General features: G+C 34.2%; 1 long non-coding RNA gene across 8 annotated transcripts; it reads right to left on the bottom strand.

The window, feature by feature from the left end:
* Positions 1 to 13,406: 13,406 nt before the first annotated feature.
* LOC131060169 (uncharacterized) lies at positions 13,407 to 16,626 on the bottom strand. Of its 8 annotated transcripts, none has more exons than XR_009358573.1 (6): positions 16,492 to 16,626; positions 16,198 to 16,405; positions 15,966 to 16,073; positions 14,285 to 15,458; positions 13,835 to 14,189; positions 13,407 to 13,729 (listed from the first exon to the last, which is right to left on the bottom strand). It is a non-coding gene; the product is annotated as an uncharacterized LOC131060169 (long non-coding RNA). The 8 variants fall into 8 exon arrangements; XR_009110302.1 differs by lacking the exon at positions 16,492 to 16,626 and having other exon boundaries at positions 13,835 to 14,020; positions 14,095 to 14,189; positions 16,198 to 16,444; XR_009110300.1 differs by lacking the exon at positions 16,492 to 16,626 and having other exon boundaries at positions 13,835 to 14,012; positions 14,095 to 14,189; positions 16,198 to 16,444.
* Positions 16,627 to 17,851: the final 1,225 nt, after the last annotated feature.

Genomic DNA, 17,851 nt, shown 5'->3' with positions numbered 1-17,851 from the left:
GTGTGTGTGTGTGTGTGTGTGTGTGTGTGTGTATTTTGACACACACACACACACACACACATATATATATGTATAATAAAACCATATATATATATGGTTTTATATATATATCAATAATTTAAATGATGGAATATAAACATTGTACTTCATCTATTTCTTTTTGAAGACAATTCCTCCATCTGCATAAACAATGTATATAAAAATGAACATCAAAATGCACGCATAATCGATACAAATACTAAAATCAATCTATATTTTAAAACAATGAAATCAATTATAACTCTCCATGTAAGATTACATCCTTCATATTTAAACAAAACATTCCATTTCGAGCAATTTAAAACATTCATTTATGCAAGATGCATTCTATGCAAACTAATGTGGTGTGTGAGATTCCATCTTCATACCGAATTCAAAAAGCTAAAACAACTCTACCTAAACCAAGTTCTCACCTTCATCCATGTTCACCTGTTCTTGTATTCACTTGCACTCAATTGTTTTTGATAAGGCAAAAACAAGTTTTGAGGGGACCCAAAACCCCTTGCAAAAGAGAACCAAGGACTAGAATCCAACAGATAAGGTTGTCCAGATAGATAGACATTAAACACCAGCAATCCAAACCACCACAAGAAAACAGGATAGCAAGAAACTATCCCCATGGATTTACAAGCACCCTGTACTAGTGGAAAAGACAACACATCCTAACCAAAAAGGCGAGCCCTTAAAAAATGCTAGCATACACCAAGGAAAATAGAGGGTTTTAGATGGCTCCCTCAACCAGAAGAGGACAAGCAACAAATTACTTCTTCCCTTTATGGGATCGAAGGGTCATATCAAAAGCACTCACAGATTTAGATTTTTTCCTTTCCACCAATATCCACCCTTCTTCCACCTTCGTAGTGAAATCAATCAAATAATTCGAGTGTAAAGGACCCGAGAAAGAGCCAACAACATCAACTTCCTCACTGTTAGCAACGGGAAGGACAACCACATCAGAAGAAACACCATCCTACGACCCACAAGCCCCAACAACCTCCAAATGCCAAGAAGAGTCAGAACCACCCTCCCTAGAGGAAGCCACCCCATCCGTTAGAGGAACCATAGTAGTAGTCGGGCTATCCCGTGCAACCACCTGAGAGAAAATTCGCTGTGAAAATTTCTTCACAACATAATAATGCTGAGCTGAAGCTCCGTTCCACCAAGACACATAACGTTACTTAGTAACACCAAGATCACATTTAGCAGCAACATGACCCATTTTAAAGCACTTTCTGCACCTTAAGGGAATCCCTTCATAGTGAAAAGGCTGAATCCAATGGCCCTTAGAAGACATAAGCTTAATCTCTGCAGGAAAACACTTAGACACATCAATGTCCACCAAAATGCGAGCATAGGTAGAATGGCATATATTAAAAGAATCAGCGTCTAACATCAGAAAGTTCCCAAGAGCCCCAGCCACTTCCTCCATAAGAGAATCCACCCAAAGATGAAGTGGGAGGTTAGGGAGCCTAACCCAAATAGGCATCTTGTTGAAAGTTTCAGAAGAGGGATTGAAATCTTTATACCAAGGCTTCACCATTAACACAAAACAATCATCCCAACTGAAGAAATGATCAAACATAATACAGTTTTTGTCCTCAACATTATCAAATTTTGCTATGAAAAACCCTTTAGCCAAAGGAAATATATGAACTATACTAGACAAGATGGTATCCCAATGCTTGGAAATCCATGCATGAAGATCACGAAGGCTAGGCCAAAAACCCCTAAATCTACAAATAATACCATGAGCAGTAAAAAACAGAGGCAACATGATCAACCTCAGCCTCAGTATCCTTTTCCAGAGAAATGGCAATGGACCTGCAGACAGGATAAGGCTCGGCCACAGGAACAAACTTCTTTGCAACCCCAGCTTTGGAGCAGTTACCCCCAGGAGGCGGAGCAGACACAACACCCATACTTGAAGAGGGAAGAGCCTGCGCAGAAGGCGGCGAACGAGCACTCGAAGTAGAAGGAAAAGCCAACGGGGAAGAAGCTCCCCCATTTGCAACACCAGCAGACAGAGGGGATTCAAAAATCCCCAGCAGGCGGGAAACATCTCCGACAACCATTAGTGTTACCACTTGCACTCAATTGTTCATTAGCAATGACAATCCCCAATTTTCATAATAAAATAATTTAATTATTCATTTGGATTTAAATTTCCATTTCATTTCAAATCCAATTTCAATCTCAATTTCATTTCTATTTCAATTTCATCCTCATAAACATAAAATATATATCATTTTCCTAATTTAATAATTGCAATAAATATAGATAAAACAATATGTGACATATCGATTATCATCCTTGATAAGTTTGTAAGTGTTTATGTGATTATCATGTATATCTAACCTTTCCAATATTACATGGTAGACATCTATGAACATGATGTTCCGTGCCACCTCTTTCTTATATGTGTGAATGTTAAAACACGCCTAAAAATACAACATGTTATCCTCCTTATGTAAATAGGATTCCCTGTAAGGTTTTGAGTGAACTATCCTCTCCAACCCTAATTTTTCTGCCATCTATTCTAATATTAGATGGTTTGTGTTACCATTACAGACCATTATATTGCAACATTTTCCATGTCACAAATTATGTGAAACAAACTACTTTTCTATGTTAACTCCCATTCCTTGTGTAGTTTCAATAACACTCACCACACCATGATAATCTCTCTTTGCTTTTTAATATTTCTTTGCTCCTCTAAGTGATCATACTAACACTCATTGATTGTGACAACATCCATATGAGTCTCTTACCCCTATTGTCAATTGATGTCAATTATTTGCATTCAAGGACTTGGTGGCCTTGCTCAATATACTCAAATAAGTTATTCCAAATCCTTTTCCTTAAAATATCTACCCTGACTTTTCTCTAACTTCACACTATTACATCTATTACTAGTTGACCTGGGAAGGCTTCCTCCTTTTCTTCCTAAACCTTATTGAGGATTTTAAATTTGATCCACATCCTTTCCACAACTCATTCTATCTTTCCCTATGCCATTCATCCCTTTAGTACATACCAGTATGCTTCTTCAATGGTGTAGAATTTAAGCATGCTTATCTCCTCCTAGAGGCCAAGCTACAAGCCATTAAGATACTACAGTATTTTATGATTTTTAGACTTTATTTGCAACCTATAGAATTCCAATTGTAGCCCCTACCCAATAAATTACTCTTTATCTCTATGACTACCCAATCCCAAGGGGTGGTATTATCCTTTCCATTCTATGCCTACCCAATCCCAAGGGGTGTTTTTTAACTTCATTTGGGAAATTCTAGTTCTTTGCAGGTTTGTGATGCCTTAAGACAAAGAGTTTATAGTTCTAGTTTATCAAATCCTTTTGGATTGACCATCCAATAGAACCACACCACTTATATTCATGCAACATAGTAAATCTACAATATGACTAGCACCCTTTTCTCTTTAGGGACACTTTTGGGCCAATATTTGTTGCTTTCGCCTATTGTAAAGTCAAAATTTGACTACTTCACGACTTCAACCTTATGTTTTTGCACTTGTTTTGGTGTCCTTTCCATCAGTTTTGTTTCAAGATTAGTTAACTTATTTCTATTCTTTTCCATGACCACAAAAGGATAATGCATTGAGACCCAATCTTAGGAACACCTTACCAAACAACCCCAAAAAATTGAACTCTTGAATCCTTGGGGATATTTAATTTATTTAAAGATAAAATAAAAAAAATTCATGTACATTTGTGCCTTGATCCTTACTACCTCTCCAATCGTATTTTGGGTTGAAACTCACTATAGACCTAGTTTTACTTGCATACTTTTTACTCACCAACATTCATAAGGGTTAGAAAGAGTGTGTTAGAGAGCAAGCAAGAAATTTTGAAGCCCCTATAATCATCATAGGTATGAATTCTTTGTGATTTCATTCTCTCATCTATTCTCTCATCCACTTGACCATTCCCCTCCATTAGAAGCCATAGAACATCATTTTCTACACCCCCCTTGAACCCATAGCCTAGAACCTTTGCTAAAAACTTCCACAATCATGTTTGAAATATTTCCTACCCTTTACCTCTCCATTGTTTCTCTTTGCAAACTCAAACACCCTATTTTCTCTTTATTGCTACACACACCACTATTGTGTTTCTCATTCCTTAGGGATTGTGTTTGTGATCACTAAACATGTGCTCGCATCACATCAACATTATCACTAGGTATTGCACAAACTTGCTTGCATAGTGGTATTATTTAGGTTGTATTGCACCACCAAAGGGATTGACATATGTTGAATTACACCACTTAAGAGATTCACTAAGGTGGTCACCTTAATAACGCAATCCTCTTGTCCCCAATTTAATCTTAGGACCCCAAATTTGGTGTATGAAATTCATATTATATAGGTAGAGGGAAGATTAGAGTATTTTTGTGAGCATATCCTAAAAGTTTAGATGTATTAGTCATTTGAATATTGGCACTGATTCCTAACTTGTAGTGGCACTTAGTTGTAACTTGCACCAACACCTAGTCTATTTTGTAGTATTGCCTATTTAATTTTGTAGAAGTACCTATAATTTAGAGTTCTTTGTTTGGCCTAAAATTTACAGTACCATCTAGTTTCTTGAGTCAATTTTTGACACTAAATTAGTCAAATTCTAGGTACATCTACCCAATTTTTGCATCTTTTGCACACATTTCCTATTGGTTGTACTTACTATTTTAGATCATAAAAGAGAATTTTCTTTTCTATATTTTTTGTTAGAATTTAATTTTATCTATTTTGTCAACTATTTCCCAATTTCATACACTAAGGTAGCGTAACTTTTATCTTTCATCCACTAGTACTCTCCTTCTCACTTATCCTCCACGTCACTTGTGTCATCTTACTAGACAAAACCTCTTTGTAAATCCACTTCTATTGTGTTAATTGTCCCTTACATTGAAAATTTCAATCTTTATTAAACCTCCCTACCACATTGGTGATCCTAGCTTGATCCAAACTAACAACCATTCTTGCGAACATTGTCAACTCTAGATGAACAATCTCTATGATGGCAACTACACATCACACACCAAATTCTCGTATATCCTTGAGATCTTTTGACCTCTCAAAGAATACATTTCCTTGATATCACTTGATGTAGGGTAATGCTTGAGAGTCCAATTATGGACTATCAGACTAAGCAAACCCAATAAAAATAACATGCAACAATGCAAACATGGAGACAAAATAGAATAAATAATTAAACATATCTTTATTGATTGTTAACAATTGAAAGATTACAACATGACATGATTACAACTTGGCACGAAGTTGAATATCAAGTTAATAGAATGTATTATATTGTCTAAAAGATAAAGCATTCATTTGGTGAGAAAAAAAGAGAGTCCAAAGATGTGTATTATACACATTTGAGGGTGTACACATCCATTACACTCCAAGAGATAGGCATGGACTTTCCCATTTGGCACACATTTTTTAGATTTACAATAATTGCCATAATGGGAACTAAACCAACCCAAACTATTTGGGATGTGCTACAATGTAGACCAAGGTTCAAGGATTTGGTTACAACTAGCCCCAATTGATGACACACAATAATAGTCACATTCAAATTCAAAAATAAGCTAATGGGTGAACAATGTGTGGTCCAAAATGATTAGCCCCATACATTCAATAAGAAATTAAGTGTTAAGAATATATTACTCTGGCTAGCTATAGATAATGAATCATGACTAGACAATTGTCTCAAATCTCAACTATTATTTCAAGGAGAATTGAGAGAATCCTCTAAATGTAACAAAATCTGGAAACCATCTAGATCACTTAGGAGAAAGTACATGTTGAAACTCTTGGAATCTAGAGATAAACTTACAAGATAGAGTAGACATAAACAAGATAACATATGACTTTTCATTTTTCCAAGAGTTTTTATGGGTCAAGTGACAAGGATATTCTTCCATCATTTTTTTGTTTTGTCTTTTTCCTATTTGAATTATTTATATATATCAAATTGACAAATGAAGAGTTGAGGAAATGGAGTATATTTGATAGCTAACTTAGAAGGCTATAGATTGATGTTGTGATTAGGAAGGATGAACTCTCAATGCTTAAGATGTATTTTCTTAAAATTGGATACAATTTTATACTTACTCATGGATCAGTTTGAACAAGATATTGGAATTTTGAAAAGGAGAGGAGGAAGAGTAGCACATACCTATAAAACTATCACTTTTATATTAATTGCAAGAAATGAAATGTTGAAACAAAGCTACACGAAATAATGAAAATAATGAGATTTTATTCTTTTAATGGAAAACAAATTATCTTCACAAGTTTGGGTTTGGTTTTATATTTGCAAGATAAAAATTGGTGTTAACTTAAATCAATAAATTAAATATAATTATTGTAATGAAGAGAATGTAGCTAGAAAAACATGCAAGCATAATACAACATATTGAAGAATAATGATGAATAAGAATCTTGGGTAAATACAACTTGATAATATAAAAACAATAAATCAATGAAATAAGAGTTGCAAAAGGTGAAGAAATTATGCAATAGCAATAATCATAACAAATTTGGATAGAAAACTATAAAGTGGAAAATTGGATCCTAGTGACTCCCCACCTAGGAGAGAGAAAGGAAGCCACTAGGATGATTCTCACTTGGGAGGAACTTTACATTCAAAAGAGAGGTTGAATCCACTAGATCCAAATCCAAGAGAGACAAGGATCTGAATAATAAGTGGATTGCAAGTGGTTGATGTGTGATTTACCCTCTTTTGTAAATGAGAAAGTTGACTTGTTGACTATATGGAAAAGAGAGAGGAAATGAGTGAAATGAGGTGCTACCAGTTCGAGATTGCGTTGTAACTTCGGATCTGAGCTAATTAAACTGACGCAGATCTATCTTGCAAATATGGAGAAAATTCATTGGGACCGTGGCAGGAATGTACATGGTCTGCCCCAAAATCCGCGAAACAAAAAGGGTTTTTTTGTCTCTACAAATGAAGCCCAAACCTGCAATTACAGCTGCACACCTGCAACCTACACACAGAAAGAGAAGAAAAGGGGGTTGTGGATAGGGGTTTGCCTCAGTCAAACCCTGATTGAGGAATCAACCTAGAAAGAAAGTAATTGCAAATGCTTGAATGTAAACAACAGAGATATATACCTTGTAGATCTGCAACTTGTTGATGATGATTTCTTTTCTTCTTGAATGTAATCACAAATATTGTATGAAATGGCATGTAACATGACAAAACCTTAACACACACACATGCTTGCAAATGAATGTTGTAATGTTTCTCCAATGGTTGAATGAAGAAGACTTGAATGCTTGATGATGACCTTGAAATCTTGTATCTTCTCCTTATTCTCTCTATCTCTTATCCTCTGCTATCCATCTATACGCTATCCATCCATCCTTGAATGAGGGCTTTTATACATGCCTCAAGGATTAATTTTCAACTACCAAAGGCCGAAAAAGAGGAATAACAAACCCCGAAGACAAGAAGTGCATAGGAGATTGGGCAACCCACACATAGGACCACCCTAGGAGGTGGGGACAGGGGCGCCACACCAGAGTCCTAGGGGGGACAGGGGCGCCACGCCCCTGTCCTGCCCTATTTTGGGGCCCGAACAAGGTCTAAAGCAGACACAAGACATGAAGGAGGAAGAGAAGGGTTAGAAATGCAAAAATAGGTCTCAGTTAAGGAAGGGGATATCATCGCCAAGGTGAGGATCCCAAATGTGGTTAAAATTGCAGGGGTCACAATTTTATGACACTACAAAAACTATAAAGATAATAATAAAGAAAATTGAAATTACTTGAAATGAATAGAATTAGTATAGAGACCATTAATGTAAGAAAAGTAAACAATGAGATCCAAATGGGCTTGAAATTGTGAAACAAAGACTCAAGAAACTTGTAAAAACAAGACTACAGTGACATACGATGTTTAAAAAAAAAAGATGTAATTTGTTGTTTTCTAATTGTAGCCCTGAATATTTCATTCAAGAATAATTGATCCTAGGATGTGAGTCACCAATCTGACTTTTTTTTATAATAATACATAGAAGGGAAACTATACAAGAGGGTTGCGGCTAAACTAGTTCCAAAAAGTCACAAAAAGTCAATAACACAAAGGTTAGTCAAAATTACAGATCATTGATCGTGATCAACAGAACTAGTTGCGGCTTTGATTTTCCTAATTTTTTTTAAAAAGTCAATAACATAACCATTTTGGAGCCAGTTTAGTCGTGTCCATACAAGAGAGGGTCTTCTCTCATCATTTTTGGTTCATAAATTAACTTTTTGATTATTTGGGATGCCTCTAAGGCTCATTGATAATTGAATGTATTCAAAAAAATAATATAAATCTTTAATAAAACATAGATCTTGTAATTAAGAATTAACGTTTTTAGTGAATATGAGGTCCTTATGTTGGGATTAAGGTGCTATTTATCTTGAAATCTTATGTATTCATTTTATGTATATCTAGCACTCTCGGAAACTTACATTGGATGCCTAAGGTGTAATTGAAAAATAATTTGTTGCCAACATTGGTTTCTTGTGATGTTAAGTTGTGGTGTTGTTCTTGCCATCTAGATTCAAACTTTATTGGGGTGCTATTGTTGAATGTTTAAATGGAGATGAGTTCCCCCATTTGTGACCTCACTGGTCATAGCTCCAAGTCAAAGGCTTTTATCCCTTTAAAAAAAATTGATTTTTTTGTAATTAAGACTCTCTGAGAATCTTGGTATTTCTTGTCACATGCATTCATGGAGGGGGGTCACAATGGTTGTGGTTACGACAAAATTTAAAAGCAATAAACCTACATAATCCATCTTAGGCACTAGAGGAGAAAGTGGAGAATCTTTGTATGATAGATGGAACCCACACAAGTAAGTGGAATCCCAAGTGGAGTGTTGGAGTTGGGCATATGAGCCTCTGGGAGTTATGATTTCAACAATGCATTTGTGGTTATGTTTTCTATGTGGGGACTCATTAAGTGTGTGCTAAATGTGATTATCAAAATTGATTGTGATAATTAAAGTGCTATTTGTTTGGCTATAAATATCATGTATTATAGTTGAAACTATAATGTTGATGTTCAATATTAGGGTAAGTGCATAGAAATGGAGGACCAAAAGGGGGTCCTCATGAAAGACTAATCTTGGATGAGAAATTGAAGATAGTTACAATCAAAATTCAAAGATGAAAAAAGAACAAAAGTTGTAGTGCTCCAAATCTACTTTCTAAAGCACCCCTTTTTTTTTTAAAAATGGTGGAGATTAAGGGGTTCAAAAAGAGGGGCCACACAAAGTGGTTCCATTTTTATCAAAAAAAAAAAAAACATAATATAGCGTCTAAGTGTGGTTCCCCTAAAATATTAACTTTTTTTAGTATTTCAAAAATTGTTTAAGTGGAAAAATAGCTAACACCATGTAGTTTATGCTAAGATTTTATGTTAAATTTTGAATGAATATATGGTTTTTTACTAATTTCAAAGTGGTTGCATCCTGAAAACCAAAAGCAAAGCTTGCAGACACCTGAATTTAATGAAAACTAATCAAAATTTATTTATTTGTAATTTTGGCGAGTGGTTAAAAAATGAAGTAAAAAATATGGCATTGTTTTTTGATAAAGAAAAGTATATATAAAGAAGATAAATTAAAGATGAAAATCTTAACATAATCAAAGTGTGAAAAAAATTGCATTGTTAGAAAACTAAGAGAGAGCTTAAAGTTATTGTGGTGTTATTAGTCATTTTTCTAAAATTTGTCATAAACACATCCCTAGTAGTTTAAAAGTCAGTCCAAGCCTTTAAGTTGAATGCCCAAGGTAAATCCAAATCTAAGGTTTGGATTTCCAAAAAATAAAAAATAACACAAGCACATTATAATGTGCTCACATTTATAGAAACAAAAGTGTTCTTTGTGCTCCAAAGAGTCATCTTCATAGTAATATGCACTCGGATTCCTATGAATATTTATCAACTTCTCTCTCTATACAAATGTTTTTCCTTGCCTCTCTCTCACTCCTCCATCCATCTCTCTCTAATGTGCTCACTTTCTATAAAGAAAAACATTTTTTCTCTCATTCCCTTCCCCCTCTCGCTTTGTCTGTCTTTCCTTCCCTTCCTCTCTCTACATCTTCCCTCCATATCTCTCAATTCCTCTTTAGACCTATAATACCCTAAAAATGGTCATCTAAACCATGGGCCTCTAATCTCGACAACATCACCAAGACCCTAACCAAAGGCAATTAAATCAACCTTGAGCACCTAATTAATTAATTCTCAATCATTAATGTTACAAGTCAAGTTAATCACTAAATATTAATTAAATATTTTATTAAATCATTCCAAGTAAATCATTTTGATCAATTATCCTATTTATTTAATTAAATATCCCAACATATTTAATTAATAAATAAATTTAACATTTAATCATTAAAAAAAAGGAATTAATTACAAAAAAAAAGAATTAATTTACAAAGAGAGATTTATCACAAAAAGAAGAATTAATCTGCAAAAGAAAGAGTTAAATTGAAAACAAAACAAAATTTAATTAAATTGAGAGAAAAAATCAAACTTAAGATATTTCTTTTTCTAAAATTGAGATAACTTGAGAAATCATCAAAGAAATTCAACTGAATTAATCATTTTCTCTAAAAATTAAAACTCAAAGCTTTTGAAAAAAGAAGTTCAGTTGCATTGAAAAGGCTTTTTTCTAAATAAAAATCTTGAGCAAATTAAAAGAAAGTGCATGGAATCACCTATTTTTATCTCAAGTGCATGAAATCAACTAAAGTTTATCTCCAATGCAAACTCATACTTATAATCTGAATGCATTCAATCAAGTTATAATTGGAATCTATCTCAAGATTAATTGAATCTGATCTCTCAATTATTTCAATTTATCCTAAATTATGTTTTTTTATTGAAAAATCTCAACCGCTCATTGCTAATCGATCTTGATTGTTGGTCTTTCTTTTGAGACTCTATAAATTCAACTTTCATCTCTCATTCAAAACACCCTGGAGATTTATTGTAATTAAACAGTTTTTGCTCTGGAGTCATTGAAAATATTGTGCTTTGAGATTATTGCATCTTAGTTTAGCTTTTTGCATATTTAGTTTAGTTATGATTGTTTGAATTCATATAGTTTAATATTCATTCATCTAGCTTAATCTTGCATACATTTAGCTTATTCTTGTGCTCATATAGATTAAATCCTTCGCCTTGGTGTAGTCTAGTCACTGGTATTGCTTATACAAATACGAAAGAAAGTCTATACTCGCATCTTTTAGAAGTCAATAGGTTGATTTGTTATGGTTTTTATATTCATTATTATATCTGTCCAACCATGCATGCAATGACTTAATTGAAGTGTTGTGTCTTACAACTTGCAGATACTTATTCCACTTTTCGCACACACAAGACCTTTTCACATACTAAATGTATGCAAGATTAAGCTAGATGAATGAATAATAAGCTATATGAATTCAAGCAATCATAATTAAACTAAATATGCAAAAAACTAAACTAAGATGCAATAATATCAAAGCATAATATTTTCAATGACTCCAGAGCAAAAACTGCATAATAACAATAAATCTCCAGAGTGTTTTGAATAAGAGATGAAGGCTGAATTTATAGAGACTCAAACGAGAGACCAACGGTCAAGATCGATTAGCAATGAGCGGTTGAGATTCTTCAATAAAAAGCACAATTTATGATTAATTGAAATAATTGAGAGATTAGATTCAGTTAATCTTGAGATAGATTCCAATTATAGCTTGATTGAACGCATTCGGATTATAAGTCTGAGTTTGCATTGGAGTAGATATGTGGTGTATTCCTTGAAGCAATTGAGTAGCCAATTGGTAGATACTATGCCCATTAGACCTGTGGTGATTATATGGATACGTTTTATTGGTGCTTGAAGATCATATATGAATACGGGCTTAGTATTTCCAAAACTACCTTTTGGACCCTCACAATGCTACAAACTTATATTCTTCTCTAAAAAATCTATGCAGAAAATGGGTAAGTGTATGGAAGATTGATGAAAGAAAGGAACTACAAAAGATGCAAAGATGGAAAACTGGGTGACAGATAAAGAGAGAGAAAAGGGAAATAAATACTTCAAGACGCAACAGTAATTTTGAAAATTATAAGCATTTTATTAGGTTTTCATACTGGGGATTTGATAAGGATGAAACCTAATTGGTTTTGTGAGAAATGTAGGTTGACTATATATTTTTCATAAATGGTAAAAAGAGAACACAATTTTTATGTGAAAAAATAAAATAAAATAAAAGGAAGCATACTATGGAAAGAATGATGTCTATGGGGCCAAAATAAAAATTATTGCAACACTTGAGATAATTCAATGCCAACATTGAGCATGACCATTGTTTTTAAAGAAAAACAAAGATACAGTTACAAGTGAAAGCATGAAGTTAATATTTTGCGGTGGGTTTGTTTCAACCATAAGAATAAACAAACCCATAAGAACAAGAGCTGCAGAGCAGCGAAGTTTCTGCCAGAGGCCGGAAAAACAGTTATGCTATTGTTATGTGATGTGTTTGTGTATAATTGGTATTGTGTGATATGTTTGTGTATAATTGACATCTTTGTAAGCCAAAGCACTGCACATTGACCTGCATGACTCTGTATAATAGAAATAGCATATTGTGTTATTCTGCTTGCCAATAAATAATCAACATGCATTAGTTGTAGATGTGTGGTGTTGCGGGATTGCATAAGAAATTTCAATATAAGATTATGGAAGCTAAGGATGAGAGGATGAGAACCACTTCGGAGGCATTAATAACTGTGCATATATTGAAATTTTATGCTTGGGAAACTAAATACATGTAGAGGTTACTCTATACCAGGAAAAATGAATGGAGCTGGCTCTGATGTATTTATATATTAGAGCTATTGTTATATATGTTTTCTGAGTAACTCCAAAAGTCCTTCGAGAACCAACACATCTGCTTCCATTAATAATTTAGGCACTAGCTCTGTCTATAGTACAAATAATTTCAAAGAACAATTTTAATTGATTGCAAAAATTGCATACTAAATTGTAATCTATCTTTAGTATTATTTTTCCTAATTTTTTTTCTAGCCGCTGCAAGAGCAAGAGAATCCTAAACTTTCTTTGCAGCACCTTCTCAGAAATTTTAGCAATTTTAGCTTATACCATGAAACCCCACTTTCCCAGCGAAACATTTTCCTGGGTTAGTTACGAAACATATTCCTATCATAGGTAGAGTCAGTGAAATAGGAAACCTAAAATTAAAGTTCTATGCATAGTTGAAAAACTAGGACTCGGCAAGCCCAAAAATTTAAAAAAACTGGAAACTCGCAAAAACTCGCAATAACTCGGTAAAAGTACTATAAACATTTAACATGAGAATTTTAGTAGACAAACCAAATATTAAAGTTATGAAACGCTTGGCTCTAGATATCTAATATTTTTTTCTGGCTTAGGACTTCCTCTTTTAAGTTGGGCTTAAACTCATATATAGAAAATCTGATATATAAGATGATTTCTAACATACTAATGTAGCTGTGTCACTCACAAACTTGTTCCATCTGTGTCCTGAATATCTATAGCAATTCTTCCAGCTGGTTTTGTTTGCGGTGGAGCATCTACCATTTCTGCTGAGCTACTTCCTTCTCCTAATTGTAAAGAAAGATCTTATCAGTTGCTAAGGTTACAATATTTAGGAAGTACAAAAAAGACATAAATCCTCCTTAAAATATTAACCGTCTTTAATTGGTTACCTGATATAGGAACCACAAAGCCAAGCATTTTATTAATAAAAATCGGGCACATTATATTTTCCAGCCTGTTCGAATGCAGAAAATAGAGCATTGTATGCTCTATCTATTTCTGGCATGGAATCATCTTCTCTATCTGTTTCTGATTCTGAGTGGCCTTCCTTACTTTGCTTTTGGAACACTGCAAGTCTAATGGCAGTTGTATTATCTTTTGTAAATACTTGTCTGCTAACTTGCTATTTTTTAAGGATTTATCTCCATACCTTTTCATTATTGCCCATTGGATCAACTCTTTATCCATTCCTAGAACCACGCTGATTTCACAGACGGCTAATACCAGATTAATAGCCGATAAAACCTGTGAGACATAAAAATTTATTTTACCACATTGTCAATGGCATAGGCACTGGTAATTAATTTTTTTGATTGAAAATAAATTACTTCTAAATGTACCTGAAGAATGACAGATTCTTGACATCGATCAAGATCATCAACAAATACAATTGTTCTAAGATTAGCACTGGGAGTCGAACTGGTCATGTTCTCTCCATTGTGTTTAGAAGATAGAAATGAAATAATGCAAGAACCTGTCATGATATCCCATATGTAGGAAGCAACAGTGCACAGACAATAGGGTTTTTGGCTAATTTCCTCTTTCAAGAAAGTAATATCAGAGATTACCCATTCTTGATAACCAAGCTTTTCCTTGTGGTCTGGAAGTTTTATATAATTCATCAATTGAACACTCACTGGATTTACTGAGCTCATCACTTTCTTTGCCAGAGCCCATGCCATAATGACTACAGTTAGAGGGAAAGATGCGTATTTCAGTTGCAATGATTGCTTGATGCGTATTTTAGCTGCATTGACTCCTTGATGTTGTATCTATGGAGAAGCAACCATACGATCCAGGTAAACGAGGTGGCTAATAGAACTGCAAGGAGACATGGAAAAGTAAAATACAAGAGCCAGGAAAATAGCACACAGGTTTTGTGAAGAATCATCCAACAAATTCCTATCATGAGAAAGGTTGCATTTGTGAAGGCAAGGGCAGGCAAGGAATGAAATGCGTTAAACTCACCATGGATAAAGTGATAACATTTTTTTTTGAAACCCAATGAACCAAACAAGTCATTCAAACAGAAGCCTGGAAGTTGTGAGTAGTAGTAAACTATCATAATGTAATTATTATTTCTGTCCTCTTATTTATGTGGTAAATACATTTTAATTTGTATATTTCTAGTTTCCACCCACATCTGTCTGAACCATTCCAATCTGAAGAATTAAAAGCACAACCAAACAAATAGCTAAATGCTTGTTTTGTAGTGTTTCTTTAGGTTTACGACAAGTGGGAATTTGGGGACACAGTTTGGGACAACACAAAAGCAAAGAAAAATAGGAATGAAGTAGACTATCAAGGAAGAGCAAAATGCATACCACAGGTCCATAACCAAAATTGGATTGAAGTGCAGAGACGTCACGAGAGTTGTAGAGTTTGGATATTATTCATTGCAGCCTTCCAGGAACCGTGTTAACCCTCTCCTGCTTCCAACTTATTTACGGAGCTGCTTATCTGTGGATGTGGCACAGACTATAGTTGGCAAACTCTTCAACACCCACATCTAATCTGCATGAGAAAAATAGAACCCAATTGCAAACTAATGCAAAATATTATAACATGCCATCTTTAAGCACAAGCACATATAAACTGGACGGTTAATAGAGTAATGTCAATATATGGGGAATTAATTCATTAATTTTGAACACATAATAGAGCCATACAGAATATCCATTGTGTATCACGCATATGAGACAGAATTTAGGTAATAATAATCGTCATCCAGAATTTCTTTAATGATTTTTGTATTAAGGTAACAGAGATAGGGAAATCTGCCAATGTCCATTACAGTAAATTTAAATGGCAAGCGAACATGGAAAATGGCAATCTCAAGATTTTGAACAAAATCTCTTTCTTGAATGATGTGGATCAAAAAATTTACTAGACGAGACTAAGACCAAGGGACTTGCGTGAGAGATGAATGCACTAAGGCCGATTCTGGCGCAGGATCAACAACGAAGCCTGGGGTTATCAATGTATCTCGAAACAAGTTTAAGGGGGAGCGCAGAAGCATACCCAAGATGGTACCAGAGAGACAAATGGCTGAGAAAATATAGCCTTTGGAATTTAAAAATAGAAAAATTGAAACCCCAAATCACCACCTGTCCATGCTCCGGTGGCAGCCTGCAAAAAATCAAAGATCAACCATATCATCACATTTTATATCCAAGTTTGAAACGAAATTTACCAGAGAAGAAAATTCGAGCAATGTTAATAGCAATTCATGGCAGGGACTGTCATACCACACCTGTCATTTGCAAACGAAAACCCTAATTGGTAGTTGTGTAGTTTGAATGCATACTGCATGCGATCTCACCAAATGTTCCCTTCAATCTGCAGGTCTCTTTTGTCCGCTAGTTTTTCTACCATCTGCGCTATGCAAACTTTTGTTTCAGCGGCCCCTGCAACTGCCTCTGTACCCGTACGTTCTCTCTCATGGATAAGCATGCAAGCCTCTGCAGACGGTGAATAACACCAATCGTTAAATGGCACAAATTTTGGTTTAACACATTTTGCTTAAATAATACGCAAGTTGACCTACCTGACATTAGCCAAGGCAAAAAAATATTTGTGAATACTGATTTCTGATTCGCTCATTGCAATTGCATTAATCACCGGTTAAGGAAAGAGGCCTCCGGTATAGTCCTTGCTGGCAGGAACTGATGCCAGCAACTGATAAGATATAGTGTTAAAGGGAATTTTATTTTTGAGCATACATGGTACAGTTGGGGAATTCACTTTCATCTAAGGAAAAAAGGGAACATATTACAGTGAATCATATTCAATAGTTAAAAGTTTCTTACATAAAATGTCATATGAGTGAATGTAAAGGTACAAATGTGAAACTATAGATAGAGGAGGAATGATAATCATCATCAAGATTAAGACATTACAAAATACTTGATTCTGAAGTATTACTCACAAAACTACAAATTAAAGATTATGAGTTGTAATATTAAAATAGATAGAAGGTTGTGATTTTTCATAATTGAGTAATTCAAATAACTTCTTGTAACGGTTTGAATCGTTCCCTTGTTTTTATAAAAGGAAATCACATTGAATATAGGGGGATATAAAGTATGACATACTTTTAAACATTGTAACATATTATTTCAAAACTATTCCTTATACCTTTAGGGTTTCCAAAGGAGAATGTACAGAAATAGTTTTGTTCTGAAAATGTTATCAGTTGCTTATTGATTTAAATACAAAGATATTACTAGATTCATCTCCAAATTTTGTTCTTCTCAATCATATGAATCATTATATCAAGGAAATACCTAATTTGTCATTGCACCTTAATGCTCTTGTGTGTTTTGTTTAATGGGTCTTTTCAAGGAAGAGTTAAATCCTATGGAAAGAATACTGTGATTTAGAGGGATAAAATTGTATCAATAAGTACGATTGGCATACTTGCACGTTTATGCAACAATTAGAATTTCAAGAATCACATGAACAAAGATTCAATACAACTCTGCAGCCTGGGACAAGGCATTGATCAAACTTTATTTTCAAAACTAATCAAAGTATTTATGTCATTTTCAATTATAAAGATAGGAGTAGGAGTTAGTTTGTATATTATTATCTATTTTAGATATTTTTACCAATCGCTTATTCAAGGTTTTAAGAAAGCTATAATCTGCTCAAATTAAAAGGTACAACGAGCGGGGAATTGCAACCGTATTGGTTCATTGTGTTCGTTGGCTAAAATCATTATTAAACCTGAGCATAAGGCTTGGCATACCTTTAGGGTTTAGCAATTTGCAGTTTTGGGAACCATGAGACTCATAGTTGTAGTCATGTGACAAGTGTCACATGATGGATATGATCTAGAGTCAAAGGATAGATTAAAACAACATCTTATGTGAATGGTTAGGATTAAGAGATTTAGCTTGAGATGT

The sequence above is a fragment of the Cryptomeria japonica genome, chromosome 7, assembly GCF_030272615.1.
Source record: "Cryptomeria japonica chromosome 7, Sugi_1.0, whole genome shotgun sequence".
Classification (NCBI taxonomy): Eukaryota; Viridiplantae; Streptophyta; class Pinopsida; order Cupressales; family Cupressaceae; genus Cryptomeria; species Cryptomeria japonica.
Note: the sequence above shows the minus strand (reverse complement) of the source record. Positions and strands in the feature narration are given on the sequence as shown.